The 19969-nt window shown below is 41.8% G+C and overlaps 1 pseudogene; it reads right to left on the reverse strand.

Annotated features, from left to right (window-relative positions):
• Positions 1 to 7007: 7007 nt before the first annotated feature.
• LOC124959491 (E3 ubiquitin-protein ligase RNF146-like) lies at positions 7008 to 11459 on the reverse strand (annotated as a pseudogene).
• Between the last annotated feature and the right edge of the window lie 8510 nt (positions 11460 to 19969).

Below are 19969 nucleotides of genomic sequence, written 5' to 3' on the forward strand. Positions count from 1 at the left end.
TCTAGAAGATGGAAATTGACTTTGTCATAGCAAAACTTGTGGCATCAGACTGGTCTTCAAATCCTGCCTCAGCCACTACTGACTAATAGAACTTTGGGTGACTTTTTTAACCTTTCATACCCTTGGTTGCTTCATCTGTAATATGTGAATGACGATGGTTGCCACATTAGACATTTTCTCTGGGAAAATAAAGGTTCAAATGCATATAAAGTGCTTAACATGGAACCTGGCATACAAAAAAATCAATAAAATTTCTAGTTAATAGTAATAATGATATAGTTAATCATCACTGTCATTAATATGATAGCTCATAACTGGCTCAGTTGCCACATTCCATTTATAAAAAAAGAGAAAACCACATGAGAATTTTACCCCAGCCAAACATAAAGCTGCTAATCCAGTGTGGCAGGAACCATAAAGTTAAACCTTCTTTATATACCAGGAACCTGAGTCTCAGAGAGGTAAAGTAAATTGTTCAAGTTCACACAGCAAGGTCAGGTTTAGTTTCACAGACAAAAAGCAGGCTTCACATTAACCAAAGCAGAGTCAGTGGGGATCCCATAAACTTAATTCAAATAACTCACCCCTAAAGTTAATATATTTTTAGGACTGATAAAGCTCATGTAATGGGGAGTGCTCGGGAATCCAAATCTACTTGGCATTCTCAGAAGCGTCCTTGGGCTGCTTGAAGATTCGCAGCCTATAGCTTTTGGCAGTCCCCAAAGAGGGAGCTCTTTCCACTAACAAAATACAAAATGCAAAATTAATAAAAAGACCCTTTGAAACTGACAAATGTGCCTCAGGCAAACTATCTGCCCAGCAGCTGGTTAAAATTTAATCAGTTTTAAAAAAAAATTTTTTTTTTCAGGCCTGTACATCTTTTGTATAGAGCTCCCCAGTCTGAGTGTGGTCAAAGTTTGTTAAACAAGAAATAATAGCCACAGCTTTTTAATTCTGCAAATAAGCAATGGATGCTTTAAATGGTTCTGCAGCATTCAAGAAACTAATTGCCTGGGTCTCAACAAAGCTGGATAATTCTTTAATAATTTCTGTCCTTTCTCTTAGAAAACCTAAATTGTCAACTATACACTGTGCAGTGAATCTTAACATCGATTTAGGCTTATTACATTGTGGCTTTTTCTGGGAAGTTGATTGAACACTAGATAGAGAGGGGAGGAAAAGGAAGAGACGGAGGGAAAGAATGAGAATGAATGCAAGAATGAATCTAATGCTAGAGTAACTAGAGTTTTGTATTGAAACTTCACAGAAATGTACTGAAGAGTAGGTGGCTGTTACCAGTCCTAGGACTCTGAGGACCAGAGGACTTTTAAGTTTAGGCCCAGGAGTCTCCAATGGGGAGAACCAGACTGAAAGGTCTAGCCCTAATTTGGTTTGATTTACCCACATTTCTTCCATAAACGTGCATAAAATTAAAAACCACAGTGAAGCTGAGATAAATAACTATCTAAGATGAAGATCATTCACCAAGAAGGAAATTAGTTAAGTGAACCGTTGTCCACAAACTGTAGCAACAATCACACAACTTCTCCTGCTTGAAATGTAGTTATTCATAAAGAAGGAGCGTGGAGGTTGGGGAGGGAGACGAACAAGAGGAGTAATTTTTTCTGTGTGGCCTTGCCAGAATGAAGAAATTGAGTCTGAGACACTCAGGCTTTGGACCTGAATCCCTAGGGGAGCCAGGTGTGGGGGATGGGAGGAGGGGCAGAAAGTGAGAGACGGATGTAGGTTAGAAGACCTCTTAGGTGCGGCTTCAGCCTGTATCTTGGAGTCCAGTGTAGAGAGATTTCTGAAGAAATTTCTCTCACTTAAACACATTTGCTAATAACCCCTTTATCCTGTGGGAAGAATCCATCAGTCTGCCTTGGAATTCTTATGTCTCTGACCTTCACTGGATCCTATACTACACATTTCAAGAGAAGGATGGGCACATCATCTAATAAGGGGAGGGGAAAGACCCATGAAGCTTGGCTGTCAACACAGGGAGCAGGGCTGGTGCAGAGAGAAAGTTATTGGCTTGAGAGTTGGATCTGTACCTCAATCTCATTCCTCGGCATATCAACTACTGGACCTAAGCGATTGATTTTACCTCAGTTTCATCATTGTAAATTCAAACAATAATATCTTATGTTGGGGTTACTGAGAAGATTGAATTAAATAATAGTTAGAAAATGTAGTCCCTGACCTACAACAGAGAGTTGCCTACACACATTATTATGTAGGTACTAACTGTACACCCAGCAACTCAGGTAATTGCTATTCTCCTGTTGAGTTTTTAGTCTTGTTAACTTGCTTATATCCCTGGTTCTGAATTTGGGGCCCTGACTTCTTTCTTGTTCTGACCTCACTTTGGCATATGTGCCCACCACAAAACCTAGTAATTAATTCCTGGCCTCACATTGTGACTCTGCTCTTTGCTTCCAAGGCCTTATTTAAAAGAACTCTGAAAAATGGGGTAACAAAAATATTAGCCTTGGTGCTTGGTTCACCTTCCTGGTGCTAAAACAAACACATAAGCTATATACTATTTTACCTCCATTTTGCAAATGAAGAAACTGAGTAACAGAGATATGAAGTGACTTGTCTAAAATCACATAGCAAAGCTGGGATTTGAACTCAGGCAGTTGATCTCTAAAAGTTTTGTTTTTAAAGTTGAAGTTAAAGTTAAAATCAGAGCTGATTGGATAAAGGACTTAGCTGAGGGATTAGTATCTGTTATCTACTGAATGAATATATGTTTGATGTGCTTCATGTATTTAATTCTTCACAATGAGCCTGGGAAGCAGCTGATATGATTAATTTCATTTTCAGATGAGGAGATGGAAGCTGAGGGATGTTCAGTGACTCATGCCTGGTCCACCTGACTACAGGGCTGCCTGCTTAACTGAACTGGTGGCACTATCTACAAATGCATGCATCATCTAACTGGTCCTTCAGGAAAGTGCTACTGTCACCACACATTTCAAAGTTAATGACCTTCACTCCAACCTGCAGTCATTCTCCTGGTTTAGCTTAAACAACTAGAAATTTCCTAGAAATCCGCTTTTGGGGTGTCAAGGTGTTTTATATTGTCTGCCCCTATTCTATTGACTATAATCATGCATGCCTCCAAATATGCCTACCTTTGAATATTCTTAGCTACCCATGACTGGACACCAACTCTGACCCTAAAAGAAATTATACTAAGTATGTAAAATCAAAATTTAATTTTAATAAAGTTAAAATGAACATTTAAGAGAAGTTTGTTAAAATGCTCTTCTTTGGTTTTGTTTCTATGTGTTCCTTTTACTTTCTGACTGCCTTGGGTCGCTGATTCTATTCTGCTGAGTACAAAAAAAGTTGCAGCAGTTACATTTTTGTTATAGATTGTACCCTACATCTTTACAAATGATGCTTTCTAGGGAGAATCCATTATTTTTCCTACCCAATATTCATTTTTCTCTCCTACTGATAACACCTCAACTTTCTAAGGAGAAGCAGTTTCTTCCTCTAGCTCCATCCGTGGAGTTTAGATGGAATTGAACACAAGGGGACCCGTGACCTGAGAGAATCAGGTGGTGGGTTTGGCCCTTCAGTCCCCATAAGTGGTTTAGTTTAGATACAGTATCCAATTTGTGATCACAGGAGTCAAGTGCAGAATTATAAAGGACAATCTTCAGTTGCCTTCGTGACATCTTTACTTGGGTAGCCGATGGCATCTTCAACAAAATATTGCTAAAATAAAATAGTGAAATCAATAGTTTTGATATTGTTATTTCTTTTCCCATGTTCATTTTGCTCTTCCTTTAGGTACAGGGAATGCCCCAAAGTCAGTCCATGCCCAGCCTCTTCCAACCAATAAATGGTACGATACCATTGCAGGTACTGAGACGCAGCGCTTAGGAGTGATTCTTGATTACTCTCTTTTCCTTCAGCCCCATGCCTTACGCAATCCCTCAGCAAGTCCTGTCAGCACTCCCTCTAGGGCAGCTTCCACCTGTGCCACCAAGTCAAAGCCATTACTATATTTCCTCACTGAAATAGCCTCTTACCTGGCTCTTCACCCCCTACAATCCACCTTCTACACAGATTCCATGATCTTATCACGCCTTTTGCTAGTTAGCTACTGCTGCATGATCTTTTAAAATATAACTATTTCATGTCATTTTCTTTCTTAAAGCTTTTCAATGGCCTCCTGTCATCCGGAATAAAATCAAAAGGTTTCCAAGCTTTTGAAACATCGTTTAAGAAATCATTTGGAGGAAAATTCAACTTAAATTTATTTTACGCCATCTTAAGTTTGTATAGGTTATCTCCATATTTTATGTATTACAATAAATATATTTCATCTTGCCTAATTATGCTATTTTGTTTTTGGCTCTAAGACTTCCTGGTTGATTTTTTTTTTCTTTTCTGTTTCTCCTACTCTTTGTTTTTCTAGTCTTTTTCTATATCATTTTGCTATTTTGTTATGCTTCTGTTTCTTCCTCCTCTGTGACACTTAATTGGTGATTCTGTGACCTCTTCTTTATTCTCTGGTAGTTATCTTTATAACATTACTTTACATATGTAAATCCTATTGCTTCATGTATCAAACTTAAAAATGAAACCTTATCTTATTGACCCATCATATGGAAAATGAAACTTCTTGGGTCATGTTCCTCTTTCTGATCCACATCTCTGTCTCCTGATTTGAGGTGGTCCATATTTGAAGGTTTTGGTTCTAACATTCTGTTTCCAAAATTAAACCAATCATGGAAAACTTAGACAACAGGAAACTAGAGTTAAGCCATAGAGACAGAATAATTTTCAGCTCTGATACTAGTTTTAGTCTAACTCAAGCAGAGTCAACCTAGTTCCTCTTGCCCCCTAACTTATTTTGTCCAATCAAGGTAAACTTGCCACTCTAGGAACAGATGGGTGTGTTGGATATTAAGACCTGAATCCCAGTGCTGCGTGCTGTGTCGCATTCCTTGTGTTGGGGGTGGGAGGGAGTGCTCTGCTCCTTATATTCACTCAGACACCGAGCCTTAGGGTGCAGCTACCATCTCAAGCATTTCCTCTGTGGTGCCAGATGGAAAAAGAGGAGGTCTATAGGATCTGACCCAGAGTTTTCTTGGTGGGAAGGCTTGATTTTTAAAAACTATTATTACAAATTCAATTTCTTAAAACAGCATGTTATTTATATTTTCTATTTCTTCTTGTGTCAGTTTATGTATGTGGTATTTTTCAAGTTCTTTGAGAATTCTATGCTGTTTTTATGAACATAAAATTGTTCTTGATATGGGTTTTTATCCCCTTCTAATGTTTGTGGGACCAGTAGCAACATTCCTTCTTTCATTGTCAATATTAGTAAATTGTATTTTTTGTTGATCAGTCTTCAAAGGTTTATCAGTTTCATTAATCTTCTCCTAGAACCAACTTTTGGCTTTGTCATTTCACTATTATTTGTCGGTGATGTCACTAATTTCTGCTTTAATTTGTATTATGCCCTTCCATTTCCTTTTAATTTATTTCATCTTTTTAGTATAGATTTTTTAAGAAATATCTTTAGTTGTAGGTGGACACAATATCTTTATTTTATTTCTTTATTTTTATGTGGTGCTGAGGATTGAACCCAGTGCTTCACATGTGCTAGGCAAGCACTCCACCACTAAGCCACAAACTTAACCCCTAGCATAGATTTTTAAACCCTCCTTTTTTTCCTAATGTATGCGTGCAAAGGCATAAATTTTCCCCAAGCACTGCTTTAGCTGCACTTTGCAGATTCTAATATGTTGTGATTTTATAATTACTCAACTTATTTTCCAGTTTCCTTTGTGATGTCTTGCTTGACTTATGGTTTATTTAGAAGTGACCTAATTTCCAAATATTCAAGGATTTCCTATCTTATTGCTGTTGGATTCTAAAATATTACTATAGAGTCATAAAACATACTCCATTAGACTGCATTCTTTTCAGATTTATTAACATTTGTTTTATTGCCCAGATTGACTGTCTTGGTTGAGGCTCCATGTACATTTGAAAAAAAGTAGTGATGGATTTTGGTCCCCTATACATTAAATCAGGTTAGGTAAGAACTTCTGTCAACTCACTAAAATTTTTCCACTTGATACATCAATCACTAAGAGAAGAGTCTTTTAAAAAATATCTCCAAAGACAAAGGCTTTGTCTATTTTTCTCTTTAGTTCTATAAGTGTTTGTTTCATGTATTCCAAAGCAACCTCATTTGGCATTGTTATCTTCATGTAGGATTATTACTTCTTGATGAATTGATCCTTTTTTCAATAAACTCTAGTATTTATTAAATTATAAATTTTTAATCAAAAAGAAAAATGCAGACCAAGAGAAACCTCAAACTACAAGGACTAGACAGCAGAGCCTATAAGAACACCATGAAGTATGTTACAAAGCTTCTCAAATACTAGGTGCTAGCTGTTTTCTTTACAATTCCATTTCAATAACTTTACTATAAAATAGTTATTATTTGTCTATTTTTAAATCCTAAATTCATACTATTTCTACATTAAATTAAACTTCCTGCTCATAATGATACCAAACATCTCACAGGTGCCAAATTTTAATAATGGTTTTATGCCAATCCATGCAGAAAAATAAGATCATGCAAGAGTCAGATGAGGACAACTAATGTACAGATAATATCTGCACGCTGGCCAAAAGAGCTAAAGAAATACAAAATAAAGAACTATAAAGTAAACAAACATCAAGAAAATGGATTGTTACTAAACACCCCAGTTCCTTACATTAAATACATTTCTCAGCAGAGACATGTTAGACATTTAAATTTCAGATCTATTCTTCCCACACCCTTCTCATCCCAACTTCTAAAATACACTATTAGGGATGAGTATAATGTTATGTGGGTAGAGATTTACAGATAACCATTTCAACGCTGACCAAGACTTTTTAAGTTTGAATTCTAGTTACCATGCACTGTCCATTAGAACTCTAGATCTGATACTGACTCCTACCATTCCAGCCCTTGTTACTTATGGATTAGCTGCTATTGGATCTGCTACTGTCTGGTTTGCATTAGGAACCAAAAGTCTCTGTTGGGTCCAGGAGCTCTACACAACCAGCACAGATATGTCTTCACTATCACTACCGGCATCTGATTCGATTCTTCAGTGGAGGCGTCGGGTACCCTGCCTGAAGATGGTGATGCGTGATCTTCTTCTCCTTCCCCCTATAACTCCTTCCAGCTAAGCTGTCTCCATCAACTTGTAAAGGAACAAAAGAGTCTTCCAGAGAAGTGCCTGCCTCAGGGGTTGGTGTTGCAGGGCCAGTTAACTGGCTATCAACTGATGTTGGGGCCTTACAGAAGACTCTGGAGGCTGGACAGAAGTTCCGTCCTGTGCTCATAAGCTGTCGGCTCCACTGGCAGAACTCTCGCCTCTAGGTCTATGGTACTAGTGTCACAGTCCTCCCTACATCCAGCTACTCCCTTCTTTGGCACATCTATTATATCTTGTTTAATCTTTCTGTGATATCCGAGTGTGTTTCTCCTATACTGAACCATATTCTGAAGATCAGCAACATATAGAAACCCAGCAATTAACTTTTTTTTTTTTTACCTTTGGAAAAAGCATCTTCCAGTTCTCTACTAGTTCAGCCACCATGACTGCCACCCCCATGTCCTCCTTCATCATACCATGCACATTCACCGTTTCCTCTACTTGCTGCCTTGAGTTCTTCTGATGACAACAAAGTTGACTCGTCAAGGAAATCCTCAGGAATTTCTTGTCGACCAAGGGCACATTGCTTTCCAAACCATAAGACTCCTTTTACACACAGACAGCAGAAAGCACGCTTACAAGGCAGACTGATTGGGCAAACTCATGCTTGCAGACAAATGGCTCATTCAGGAACAGTTGAGAAGGTACAGCATTTGAACAGGACTCTGGCGCTTTCCTGTTAGTAGGAAGCTTATTTATGGAGTGATCATTTTCACCACAGCCAATCACTTCTGTTCAGATCCCACAGATGCCTGCCTCAAAAATAAAACCTCATCTTCAGCAGTCAGCCAGCTTGTAGTATTTTCTCTTCCACTGTGGGTTCGTTCTTTGTAAAAGACTGTTCCTAATTGTTCCTAATTTATGAAACCCATTGTTTCATAAATTCAGATTCCTTAAGTCAACCAGGCAAGGGGAAAGTCTTAGCACCTTTCATGACTGACCCTTGTCTCCTGCAAGGGCTTTGCCCCAACTCCCCCATCTCTGACCACAGCCTTGGTCACCTTGCAGTCTTTTCTGAGTTGATCCTTTTATCATCATGAACTATCCCCTTCTACCTCTGATACAACTCCTATCCAGAAGTCTAGATTATCTGCTATTAATGTAGCTGACATTCAGAACAGCTTTCTCATGCTTACTCTTTGCACAGCGCATCTTTTCCCACCCTCGGACTTTTAATCTATCTGTGTTTTACTTAAAACAGGTTACTGTAAAGTTATACAAATACAACAAGTGTCCAGGTGAAGAGAGAAAACATTGCCAGTATCCCAGAAGCTGCCCCACGTGTCCCTGCACTGTCACAGCCCTGAAGAGAACCACTGACCTGACTTCTGAGACCTAAAACACAGCTTTGTGCTTTCCAAGTTTATGTAAGTGAAACTGCAGTACGTACACCTCGGTCTCTGTTGTGCAATGTCACGTTCGTCAGATTCATTCATGTTATCACATGTTGTGGCTAATTTATGTATATAGCTGCATGTATTGGATGCTATGAATAATAACACAAGGTAGTGCCAGCAGTCCTGTTGATATACTTTTGGGTTGCTTCCAGATTGTGACTATTGTGAAGAGTGCCACCACAAACATATTTCCACATTCTTTTAGTATGGAAAATAGTTGCATTTTTGTCTGGTATCCGTTAAGTTCTTTCCAAAACCTTGTAAATATCTTTCTTTTAGAATGCATTTTGGACTGATATTGCCAGGCATTCTGAAAGGTGCTTTTATTTCCTCATGCCTGTGGAGAAAGTTCGAGGACTCCACAACACACATGTGGTAGCTGAGGTTCAGACAGCAAGAGGTCCCTATTAGCCCACTCATCTTCTCATTCTCTAGAAACAGCCACAGCAGTATGGAAATTTCTAGAAGGCAAGCCCAGTTTCCTTGGTGCTGGTTTCCATAAGGTTCACAGGGACATAAGAGGTGTGAATGATTGCCGGGTTTTAAGTGTGTGAATTTAGTGATTGCAGAGCTGCCAGTTTGGGGTCTCTCTGCCTAGATGTAGCATTATCCAGACCTGCCTGGCTATCTTCCAGAGTTCTGACGGTTTTGCTTCTGCTTCTGTACTAGGCTGGGTTTTAAAATTCACAGGAAGTGCTCTCTTATGGGCTCCCTGTTTTCAGTTGCTAGGCTCTCTCCCCAACCCATTCCTACCCCATGCACCGATTTCAGTGCCAAGAAAAGGGAAGTGTGAAATTCTGCCCAGCTGGAGTTTCTCTAACTACACATATCAGATGTCGTTAGATGGGGAAATAAGTCCCTGAAGGCCTACTAGTCTCTAGTAAATTCCTTGTCTGGCATTCAAGTCTCCCTGCCACTGGCTCCCATGTAATTTTCAACATCATTTCCCATTGGTTCCAATTTGCCATCTTCTGTCAGAGACATGCTGCTTTCCTCACTGCTTCCCATCCACCAAAGACACATCCCCACCTCCCTGATTCCCAGTCTTCCTTCAGATGTTCTTCCTGGAGTGTCTTTCCACAACCTTCCTCCCATCTATTTAAATAGTTCACCCGGATTCATACACACACATGCACACATACCATTATGCTTGGGGCACTCTGCTGAGTGTGCTCGGAAATAAAATGAGAAAGCATGCTCTTGCTTTCAAGAAACTTTTATTTTTATGAGGGGACAGGAGAACTGACATAAGGGAAGGATAAAAGTCATCTCTTTTATTGGTAAAGGAAGAAAACCTAGGTCTCACAGGGAGTCTCGTGCACCTGTCTAGATCAGATCTGATCGGAATGCTCTGGTCAATAGCGGGGCTACATAATTTTCAGGGCGCAGTGGAAATGAAAATGAGGGGCTCCTTTTTCGAAAGGTTATTAAGAATTTAAAGATGGCGACATGAGAGCATTAACCCGAGGGAGCCTGGGCAACTGCACAGCTTGTCCATAAAGCCAGCCTGATGGTGAGAGACTACTTCAGGAAGATGAAACAGAGGAAGCATCAAGCATCTGCCTGTCTCGAGGGAGATTTAGACAATCAGCAGAGATTGGGATCAAATTAGTGACAAGTAAATAGGAAACTCAGCGAACATCAACAACAAAATAAGACAACTATTACTTTTAGGAAAAGGAAGGAATTGGGCAGAAAAAAAAGAAAAGTAATTGTTTATTTTCATGGCTCAGCTGTGAGTACTGTTTGCATAGTATATTAGTCAGGGAAATAGGGAGTATATTACTCCAGGGAAACGGAGTTAGTTGGATACATATAAAGGAAAAGATTTATTTTAAGGAATTGGATCACAAACTAGTAGGAGTTGGCAAGTCCAAAATCTGCAGGGTAGGCTGGCAGGCAGGAGACCCAGAGAATATGGTGCTGAAGTTCAAGTCTGAAAGCAGTCTGGAGGCAGAATTTCCTCTTCTTAGGGAGATCTGTCTTTTTCTGTTCAGGCCTTCAACTGATTGGATGAGGCCCACCCACATACTTTATGGAGAGTAATCTACCTTGCTCAGAGTCTACTGATTTGAATATTATTCCTATCTAAACAATGCCTTCATAGTGACAGCTGGACTGGTATTTGACTAAATACCTGTGTACCATAGCCTAGACATAAGTTGACATATGAAATTAATCATCACACATAATCATACAAATTTAAACAACAATATGGATGTAACCAAAGTTTTAACAAATCAAATTGGAAGGACTTGGAGGAGGTGAGGTATGGATGTGTATGCAGTGGTAGGGATTGGGGAAAAGAAAGTTAAAACTCCTTCTCCACACAGTGCAGGGACATTAAGGAATGTGGCAAAGCCAACAAACCCAGGGAAGCAAACCAGCCATGGTTTTAGAGAAAGAAAATTCGATGCCAATGCGATCAGTTGAAAGACAAAAGGTTTGACTCTGGGGCAGGAGACAGGGTAGGAGGGCGTGGGAAAATGCTGTCTGACATAAAGCACCATGCGGATATATTTGAATTTTTTAAATGTATGCTTGTATAAGTCTGACTTAAAAATATAAACACTTAAAGAAAGGGAAAAGAAGAAAACATCTATAGGAGGAAAAAATACATTATAAAAGAGTAGAAGCCAATTGAGTGCCAACGTGGTGTGAGGTCCATAGTAAGGTGTACTGAGGATGGGCGGAGCAGGGGCAGGCTCCCACCCGAGACCCCGCAGGCGGGTGAGAACGTGTACGGAGAACGCCGTGAGAGGCACAGGCAGATGTCCTCTGTGTAGCCCTCACTTCCCACGAGTTTCATTTACTCCTACACAGAAACTTTCTGAAGGCCGTTCAGATCTCCCCTCATCCTTGACGTCTTTCTGTCCCCTCCCAGAGAGCTGCCCCTCTCCCTCTGAACACCCACAGCCTCTGACACGCATCAACACCCTGCCGATCATTCATTAACTGAACTGTCTTTCCTTTCCCAAGTGTGATGGGGTCAAGACTGCCTGACATTACACACCCCTGAAATCTAATAGTTCTCAGTGAGTGAAGTGCTGTTCTTGTCTCTGCTTTAAGGATAAGGAGCTTGAGGTTAAGAGACTTACGGTGACTTGCTGGCTCAGAAATGACAGAGACAGAATTCAGATCTAGTCTTTCTCATTCCAAAGCCAACGCCTTTACCCTCTTGGCTACACTCTTTCTCACTACCTCAAACTGCCTGTTTTGTTGCAGGTGCTTTGAATAGTATCAAGCACAGAGTAGGGATGTAGAAAATGGTGGTTGAGGGAGAGAAGGAGCAGGACACAGCCAATGATTGGCGAGGCATCTTCCTGCCCCCTTGCAGAGCCCAAGGAGCTTCTCGTAGCTGAGCCAAGCTGTCATGGCGACAGAACATAGCTCTTTTGACCCCATGCATGCTTCTGATGACAGATCACTGTGTGTAAACAGATGTCAGGTTTAAATCAATCTTGCTTCCTGACACCTTATTTTAAAACAGTAATTATGTGCTCACTTTTGACTATGCTGTCCTAGGTAAATTATCTATCTCCACCCTCCTCTCCAAGTTTTAATTTTTTAATATCAATTAAAATTTTTTTCCTAAGGCACTCACAGCAGGAGACACATATGGTGAGACCAAAACAAAGAGAGAGTCTCTGTAGCAAAGGGGGAAGAGCAGAGTAGTGAGGCAGTACCAGTCCTGGCAGCAGAGCAGGAGTAGGTGGAAAGCAGAGGTCATCGCAAGCACACAGGAGACCACCTGGTCACTGAGGGAACAAGGACTAGCCAGGACTCAACACAGAACACCCAAGCTGGGTCAGATGCAGTGACCAAGGCAATTCCAGTTGGAAGAAGCAGGGTACCATAAGTGGTTGCTCAGTAATACTCTGATCCCTGGGACTTACAGATTCAGGACCTGCCAATCTGGCTTCCTCAGTATCTCCCTTAGTCAGTTTGTGCTGCTATAACAAAATAACTGAGATTGGGAAATTTATAAAGACAAGAAGTATGTTTCTCATGATTCTGGAAACTGAGAAAACCAAGATCAAGGTGTTTGATGAGGGCTGCTGTGCTCTGCCTGGAAGATAGTGTCTTTTTGTTCTTTCCACTGGAGGGGACAGATGCTGTGTCCTCACAAGGCAGAAGAATGAGTAAGAAGTCACTCCATCTAACCTGGAGCTCTTTGTAAGGGTTCTATCCCATATTTGAGGCTTAATCACCTCCCAAAGGCCACACCTCTTAATACTGCCAAAGTAGGGATTAAGTTCAAATGTGAATTTTGGAGAAGACACTATTGGTGGCCCATGACTTAGGCAGGGATAATGATAATAACTCTTCATCCTCTCTCTCCTCCTACCACCAGCAGGTGACTACTACCAGAAGGTATTTTTTCCATCTCTTAGGAGAGTGTAAGGACTTCTGATTCAGATCTGAATTTGAATCTCAGTTCTTATTAGGTGTCATAGGCAAACAAACTTTCTGAACCATGCTAAATGAACTGTGTGGCCTGACAGGTTGTGTTTTAATATAATGCTGTGTGCCTTTAATCACTTGCTTAACATTTCTGAGCTTCAGCTTCTTCCACTGTAAAACAGATATATTAAGTGTCCCTATGTCATGGGGACACTGTGAGGAATAAATGTAAGGCATGTAAATCCCTTACCACTAATCACAAAATAATGATTTTTCATTCTTTAGGATTTTGATGACTATTCAATTAGACAAGGATAAATTTGAAGCACCTAACTTGAAAGCTGTTAGTTCCTTCTCCTTTATCTAGGTGGATTAGTTTATAAGCATGGATTTGAGGTGTCTCTTTTGAGCTCTATTCGATGGGCAGTCCCAGGGGAGAGGAGGGACACCAGACCTTGGCCATCAGTGTTTTATCCTTAGCAAAGAAGCCAAAAGTGAGTGAAGGGAACATAGCAGATAGAAATGCAATGGGAGACAGTAACTATCATAGCATAAAATATATTCAAGTGAGACCAAGGGCACATGCCCATCCTGAAGACTGAACATCGCAGGAAATGGAGAGACGATTATCCAGCTGGACCAGAATCTCTCAGGGTGCTCCATTTCTTTCACTTACTGCAGTGGTTTCCACAGAGGCAAATGCAATTCCACCTCTACCACCTCAAGTCCCACCCATTCAGAGTGGATGGAAAGAAAGTCTCCTGCTACACTGGATGACTACAAGACTGAGTTAGTAGATGTGCAGGTCCTTCGAGAAGCAGCCTCTTCTCTCACCTCTGGCTGGTTCTGTGCATTAACCTCGCCTAGATGCTAACACTGGTGCTGCTCATCTTATTCCCGCTCTTCCGCATTTATTCTACTCTGCTCCCTGGCCCCAGCTTTCGACCCCGATGCCTGCTCCCATTTTCAGTTCTGCCTCATCTCCCAGATTGGGCCTGGACACTGGTTCAGGGGCTACCAATTTTGCTTCTCCCACCACTTCTTCGTCCCCTCTTTCCATGCTGCAAGCTGCCTTGGGTTGAAAGCCCTCTTGATCCCCCAGGATTCACATCCTCTTCTCAGTATCACTGGGGGTCTCACAATCTCTGGCTCTAAGAGTGAGCCCTCCCTCCACACTGGATGCATCCTGAACTTTTAGTTGCCTCTGGGCAATGGGACATCCTACTTTTCTCCCCCTCAGAGCAGCACAGCCATTCTTTGAGGTCCAGGATATATTTTATCTGTTTGTTTTGTTGTTTTGTTTATATGTGAGAATAGTCCTGAGACCTCCCTTCAAGGGGAAAAGTGACTGTGAAAATCCAAAGAAACTAAAAGTGGGAGTGAGTGCAGGAGAACTCATCCAGGGACCTCTGAGCAGGAAGGGCCTCTAGGGTCCATCTCTTTTTTCCTCATCATACAGTCAGGGACAGTGGTCATTTGACCAAAGTATTAGAGTACAATGAAGAACTGGGTCTAGAACTCAGAACTCACACTTCCTGGTCCTCTTCTTATTCCATCACATGTCCATTTCTACCCTGCTAATTTTAGCCAAAAAGACACATTCATTAGCCTTTAATAGCAAACCAGGCTCCCCCAACAGCATATATGATACACATCAGGAATCTTCGCTTGTTTCTAGATCACACTTCCTACCAACCCAGTTCTAGTAACTCACTACTCATGGTTCCACCTTGCATTGCTGACTTACATGGCCCTTTGAATTTGGATTTTGTTCCTTCCTTCTCCCTCCAGCCATCTGTTATGGTCTGGATGAGACTCTGAGAGTCAAACCTCCAACCTGGCCCATTGACAAGTGTCCAATCTGGGCCTGCCTGCTCCCCCAGGAAGGAGACATTGCAATACCCTTTTAGATGTTCACCTCAAGTACCTTCCCAACAGCCTGGAGCCCTTAGGACTGTAAGAAGGCTAATAGCAGTAGCAGTGACCCGACCTAGGAGAAGGGACAGTGCCCAGGACCAGACTTAATTTCAATGTTCAGTCATTGAGGTATAGCTATGTGACTTTCCCTTTTATTTTCCTTTCCTCATTCTCTTCAAGTATTTCTAAATAGCAGAACTTGTGTCCTGCTTAAAGAATCTTCAGTGCAATCTCTTGGGACTCACTCCAGACCTAACAATTCAGAATCTCTAAGGTTTTTGAAACAAGAACATGGAACTTTTTAAGTCTATCAAGTTGAAAAACCATATATTCCACACCCCAGTGGCTGCTGAGACTGTAACTGAAGTATGTAGTGAGGAGGAGTTAGTCTTGAGAGAACCTTTTAAAACCTAAATTAAGCCAGGCATGGTTGCCCACACCAATAATTCCAACAACTTGGGAGACTGAGGCTGGAGGATCATGAGTTCCAACACAGCCTGTGCAACATAGTGAGACTCTGTCTCAAAATTAAAAATGAAAAGGGCCGGGAAGGAGTCTCCGTAGTAGAGCATGCTTGGTTTTGCAGCCTGCTCCATCCCTGGTTCAATCCCCAGTACTGCAAAATCATGATGATGATGATGTTGTATGTCATCACTCCTCTGCTCCAAGCCTCTCCAATGACTTCCCAGAGTCGAAGCCCAAGTCTCCAGGATTTTTCAGCTGCTTGTTTTTGCTCCCACCTCCTTCTCCCTTTCTCTCTGTCACTCTGTTCCAGAACACTGGCCCCTTTGCTGCTCCCTGCCCTCTAGCACATCCTCGAGATGGGGTTAGTAGTTGCTGATTTCCTCTACCTATAGCACTCTTCCTCCACAGAGCTTTATGGCCTCCACCCTCATCCTGGCATCTTTTCAAACGCCCCTTAGTATGTGAGGCCATCCATGACCAACATATACAAAACAGCAGCAGCCCCTCCCCTGCCACTCTGTCCTTGGGCTCCTGTTAACCCTTAGACTGCTTTGTGTTTGTCCACAGAGTAGAGTCCTAAGCTCTTCTCCTCTAGGAAGACTCCCTTTTCTAAATTAAACAAGAACTTACTTTCACTTGCTAACTATTTATTATCTTCTATCCTTTAGAATTACTCCACATCAAATCCTGGAATTTGGAAATTCCCCTTTCTGTCCACACCCTGCCATCTGTCCAGTAATGGTGCCGGTTACCATGGGGATGCTTCCTGTTCCCACGCTCCATCTTCCCTCCCGGCTGGACTTAGCTGCCTGGCTGACTCTCTCATGGAATGCTGCTCCCACATGCTCCCTGTCCCCATTGGCTTCCTCAATTCCATGCTGCTAAGCTTTGCTGTGTGAAGGCCAGCAGGAACGGTACCCACAAGTCCTCCCACTTCAAGTAGGCTCGCTCTTGTTTGGGGTATGAGATTGCCTAGAGCTACTTGGCTCATCTCCCTAACTCAGTGAGCATCCTTTTCTCATGATGGATCTGTGGCTTGTTAATTGGAAACTATTATAATAAGACATTTCATTGAATGACTTAGCTACCTTTGTCACAACTGAAACTTGCCTGAACTTTTGACAATTCCTTTTAACAGTGAGGGACCATTAAACCGTTCACAAGTTTGGACAAAATAAAACCTCAAAAGCATTCTGCATATGTAATTATTTGTAAAGTGTGTGCCATCTATATGTCTTTTACATCAATAAAACATAATAAATATTTTGTAAAAAGAATCTTCCATGAAGTGAGAGAACTGCTTTGCATGGCCATGGGGAGATGAGATGTCTAGGACTGGAACAAACATGGGTTCCAGGTACTTAGGGTACAGCCAAATAAATGTCTCCACTGAGACTTGACAGGGAAGGTGGCCCAGAGCCAGGCTTCTCCACCCAGTAGTAAGAAGGCCATTACCACCTCATAAGCCTTGCCTCTCTTGAAACCACAGCCTGAATGTAGATAAGTCCAGCCCCCTCCCTCATGTTTTTAAACACAATTGAGAGAAAACTGCTGAAATCCCTCTGAGAGAGTCAGGTAACTGATACCTGCTCTGGAAACCATTTTCTTCTCCTCTCTCGCACAGTGCTTTTACAACCCAGGGTTTTCCTCTCAAGGATACCTTGATACCTGGACTGGGAGGCACAGTGGTTTCTGCTGTTCTTCCCTAGCATAAAAGGCTTCTGGTGAAATGAATTGGACAAGCTGCAAAGCCAAGGCATCTCCTCGAGATTTTGCTTCAGTTCAATTTTGCCTTCAGAAAAGGCTAGTCTAAAGATTTGGCCGATCCCAACGTGTCCTGAGACCAGGGCGAACACAGTTCTGTACCAGAAAGCCTCTTCTTCCTGTCTTCTGTCATGTCTCTAATCTATCTGGCAGAGCTGCCACTATACAGGTCCTCAGCTGAGCCTGAAAGAGCCAGAAGGGTGTGTGGCCCCAGCTTCATTCTGCTGAGACACCTTAGTAGATCAGACAGCAGGAAGTACAGAATCTATTTCTGATCCATGGGTGACCTCTGAGGGATCTTCAAATGCCAGTACCTAAGGCAGAACCTGCTATACAACGTCTTCATTCATTCATCTACTGGGTTATCTGTTTATTGAGTCCCTGGGCACTGGACATGCAATGATGAACAAAGTCTCATTTATCTTCATGGACATTATAATCAATAATAGTTAAATACAAATACATTGTTTGATATCATCGCTCTGCTCAGTATCATGAAATCATGCTAAAGAGTTATAAAACATGTCTGCCATTGAGGCCACAGAGTTCCCTCTCCCTCAATGTGTGAAAGAATCTGCTACTGATGTGTTACAATGATTTTACTACTCTGATTTAAAATGGAAGTTATCTTCTCAGTCATTCCCCCATTGCAGTGATGACAATCACTAATCCTATGGGCCATCAATCCTCCTGCCCAGGAGCACAGCAAACAAGTCCAGCTGATCTCCACAGTTTGTTTACCCATTGAACCCAACTGGTGAGTCAAAACAGGGCTTCAGGTGACCATGGTAATCACTTGCAATAGGTATATCACTGACCATCCACTGATCTATAACTTCAATCTTTGGCTGCATATTCCAATCACCTGAGAAGTCTGAGGAAAAACAGTAAGAATCCTGATCCCCTGATCCCCAACCTGGCCTGTTAATGCAGAGTCCTCAGGGCTGGGGTGGGATCCAGGTGTCATTATGTTCTTACCTCTTCCCAGGTGATTTAATGTGCCTTCAGAACTGACAACATCTGAATGTTACTTCATCAGCAGCATACTATGAGATGGTTCAACAATGCAAGGGTCCTGGCCCTCCAACTACCCATTACTAACTGCTGGGCCCAGGTCACAAGAACAGAGAGAGGCCCAGCAGAGCAACAAAGAGCGAGAGTCAAAAAATGAGACCTACACATGAAGACATTTTAGGTACAGACGTATCATTTTAAGAAAAGGCAGAGTATTAATAGTGTTTAAGAATTGCTTTATATTTGAAAACTAAATATCACAACCTTTCAAAGCTGAGAGGACCTGTGATGTCACCTAATGACATTTCAAGTCCTTGTTTTTAAGTTGGAGCTGACATCCAAAGAGCATGGATGTTACACAGTGAACTCGTGACTGAGCCAGGAACAATAAGAGTCACAGGCAAGTGGCAAAACTTGGAGGTACCCACACTCACTGACCACCAGCCCTGCAGCTCAAATCAGCCTTTCCCTGATCCTTCCCCTTTCCATGGTGTGTCTCACAGCTTAGGGACACCTTTCTATCATGTGGTCTGATCTGGCATTACAGGCTCCTAGAAAAGCATGTTTCTTACCATGTAAATATGTGTCTGCTGGCAATTTCTTCTTATGTGCCCCCAGTGAGGCTACTATTGGCTTACCAACAACTCGACTGCTGAGAACACCTCTTTCCCCCAATAGTGACTCAGCTCATGACGGCCTCTGACCAGTAACTTGCAACTGTCAACCTTTGGCTCCCTCCTTATGGAAGAATAGATTGGTCTCACTTTGCATGCCACACATTTCTAAAGGGGCCCTATGACTCTCTAAACATTTTGTGATTGACAGTTAAAAAATAGTATATGGTTTGCACACTGTGCCTAAGCTTTCTTACATGTATTTTTTTTCTGGAAAACTCAAGAGGTGTGTGTCTAGGGAACTGTTCTGCTGGTTTCACATATAAGTGAGGTAGAAAAATAAGATGCATGAGCCAAGATCCCATCAGGAGTCCAAGCAAGAACATCTTGCCTGGCATAAGGACTGTGGTTCTACCTATAAGATTTCTGTTCCCTTTGTCCCTGCCTACCTCTCCCACTCTGCCCTCAACAGCAGACCCCTGAATCACAACTGTCATCTTGCTCCGCTCATCACCCAGAGTTTTGCCACCTCCAGTTTACCCTTCATACAGCTGCCAGAATCCTGCTCATAGAGCAGAACTTTGCTCAACAATGTTATTGGCAAAGGTGTCCTTCCTCAAGTTAAAAAAAAAAAAAAAGATCAAGTTAGAATATTGTAAGGCCTTTAATGCCTTAACATTCCACCCATACCTGTATGGTGGAGTGGGTGAAGGAATGAATCAGGCCTCTCAAGTCAGTGTGTTTGATAGCCTCAAGGGACTTCTAGGATAGGCCCAGCCTTGGACTTGTGAGTAGTAACACGTGTGTGTGTAGCCTTGAGAATAGTGCAGGTCTGTGTAGAATGGGGCTCTCCATTATGGTTCCAGACTCAGCAGAGAAGTCCAGAATCTCTGCTGCTCTCTCAAGCTCTCACCAAATTATGGGTGTGAAATGAACGGTGGCCCCATGGATGTGGCACCTTTGTGCAAGACACAATCTAAAAATGGTGGTCCTGGTTGGTGGCTTCCTGCTGCCTTTCCAGAGTCCAAACTCCTGGCAAGGCCCTCCTCAGCCCATACTATCTACTAGTTTCTCTTGTCATATACCCTTTGCTCTAGTCAATTCAAATTCCATGGTCTCCCCACCTCTCTAAAATTTTCTT

This window comes from Sciurus carolinensis, chromosome 11, assembly GCF_902686445.1.
Source record: "Sciurus carolinensis chromosome 11, mSciCar1.2, whole genome shotgun sequence".
Lineage (NCBI taxonomy): Eukaryota > Metazoa > Chordata > Mammalia > Rodentia > Sciuridae > Sciurus > Sciurus carolinensis.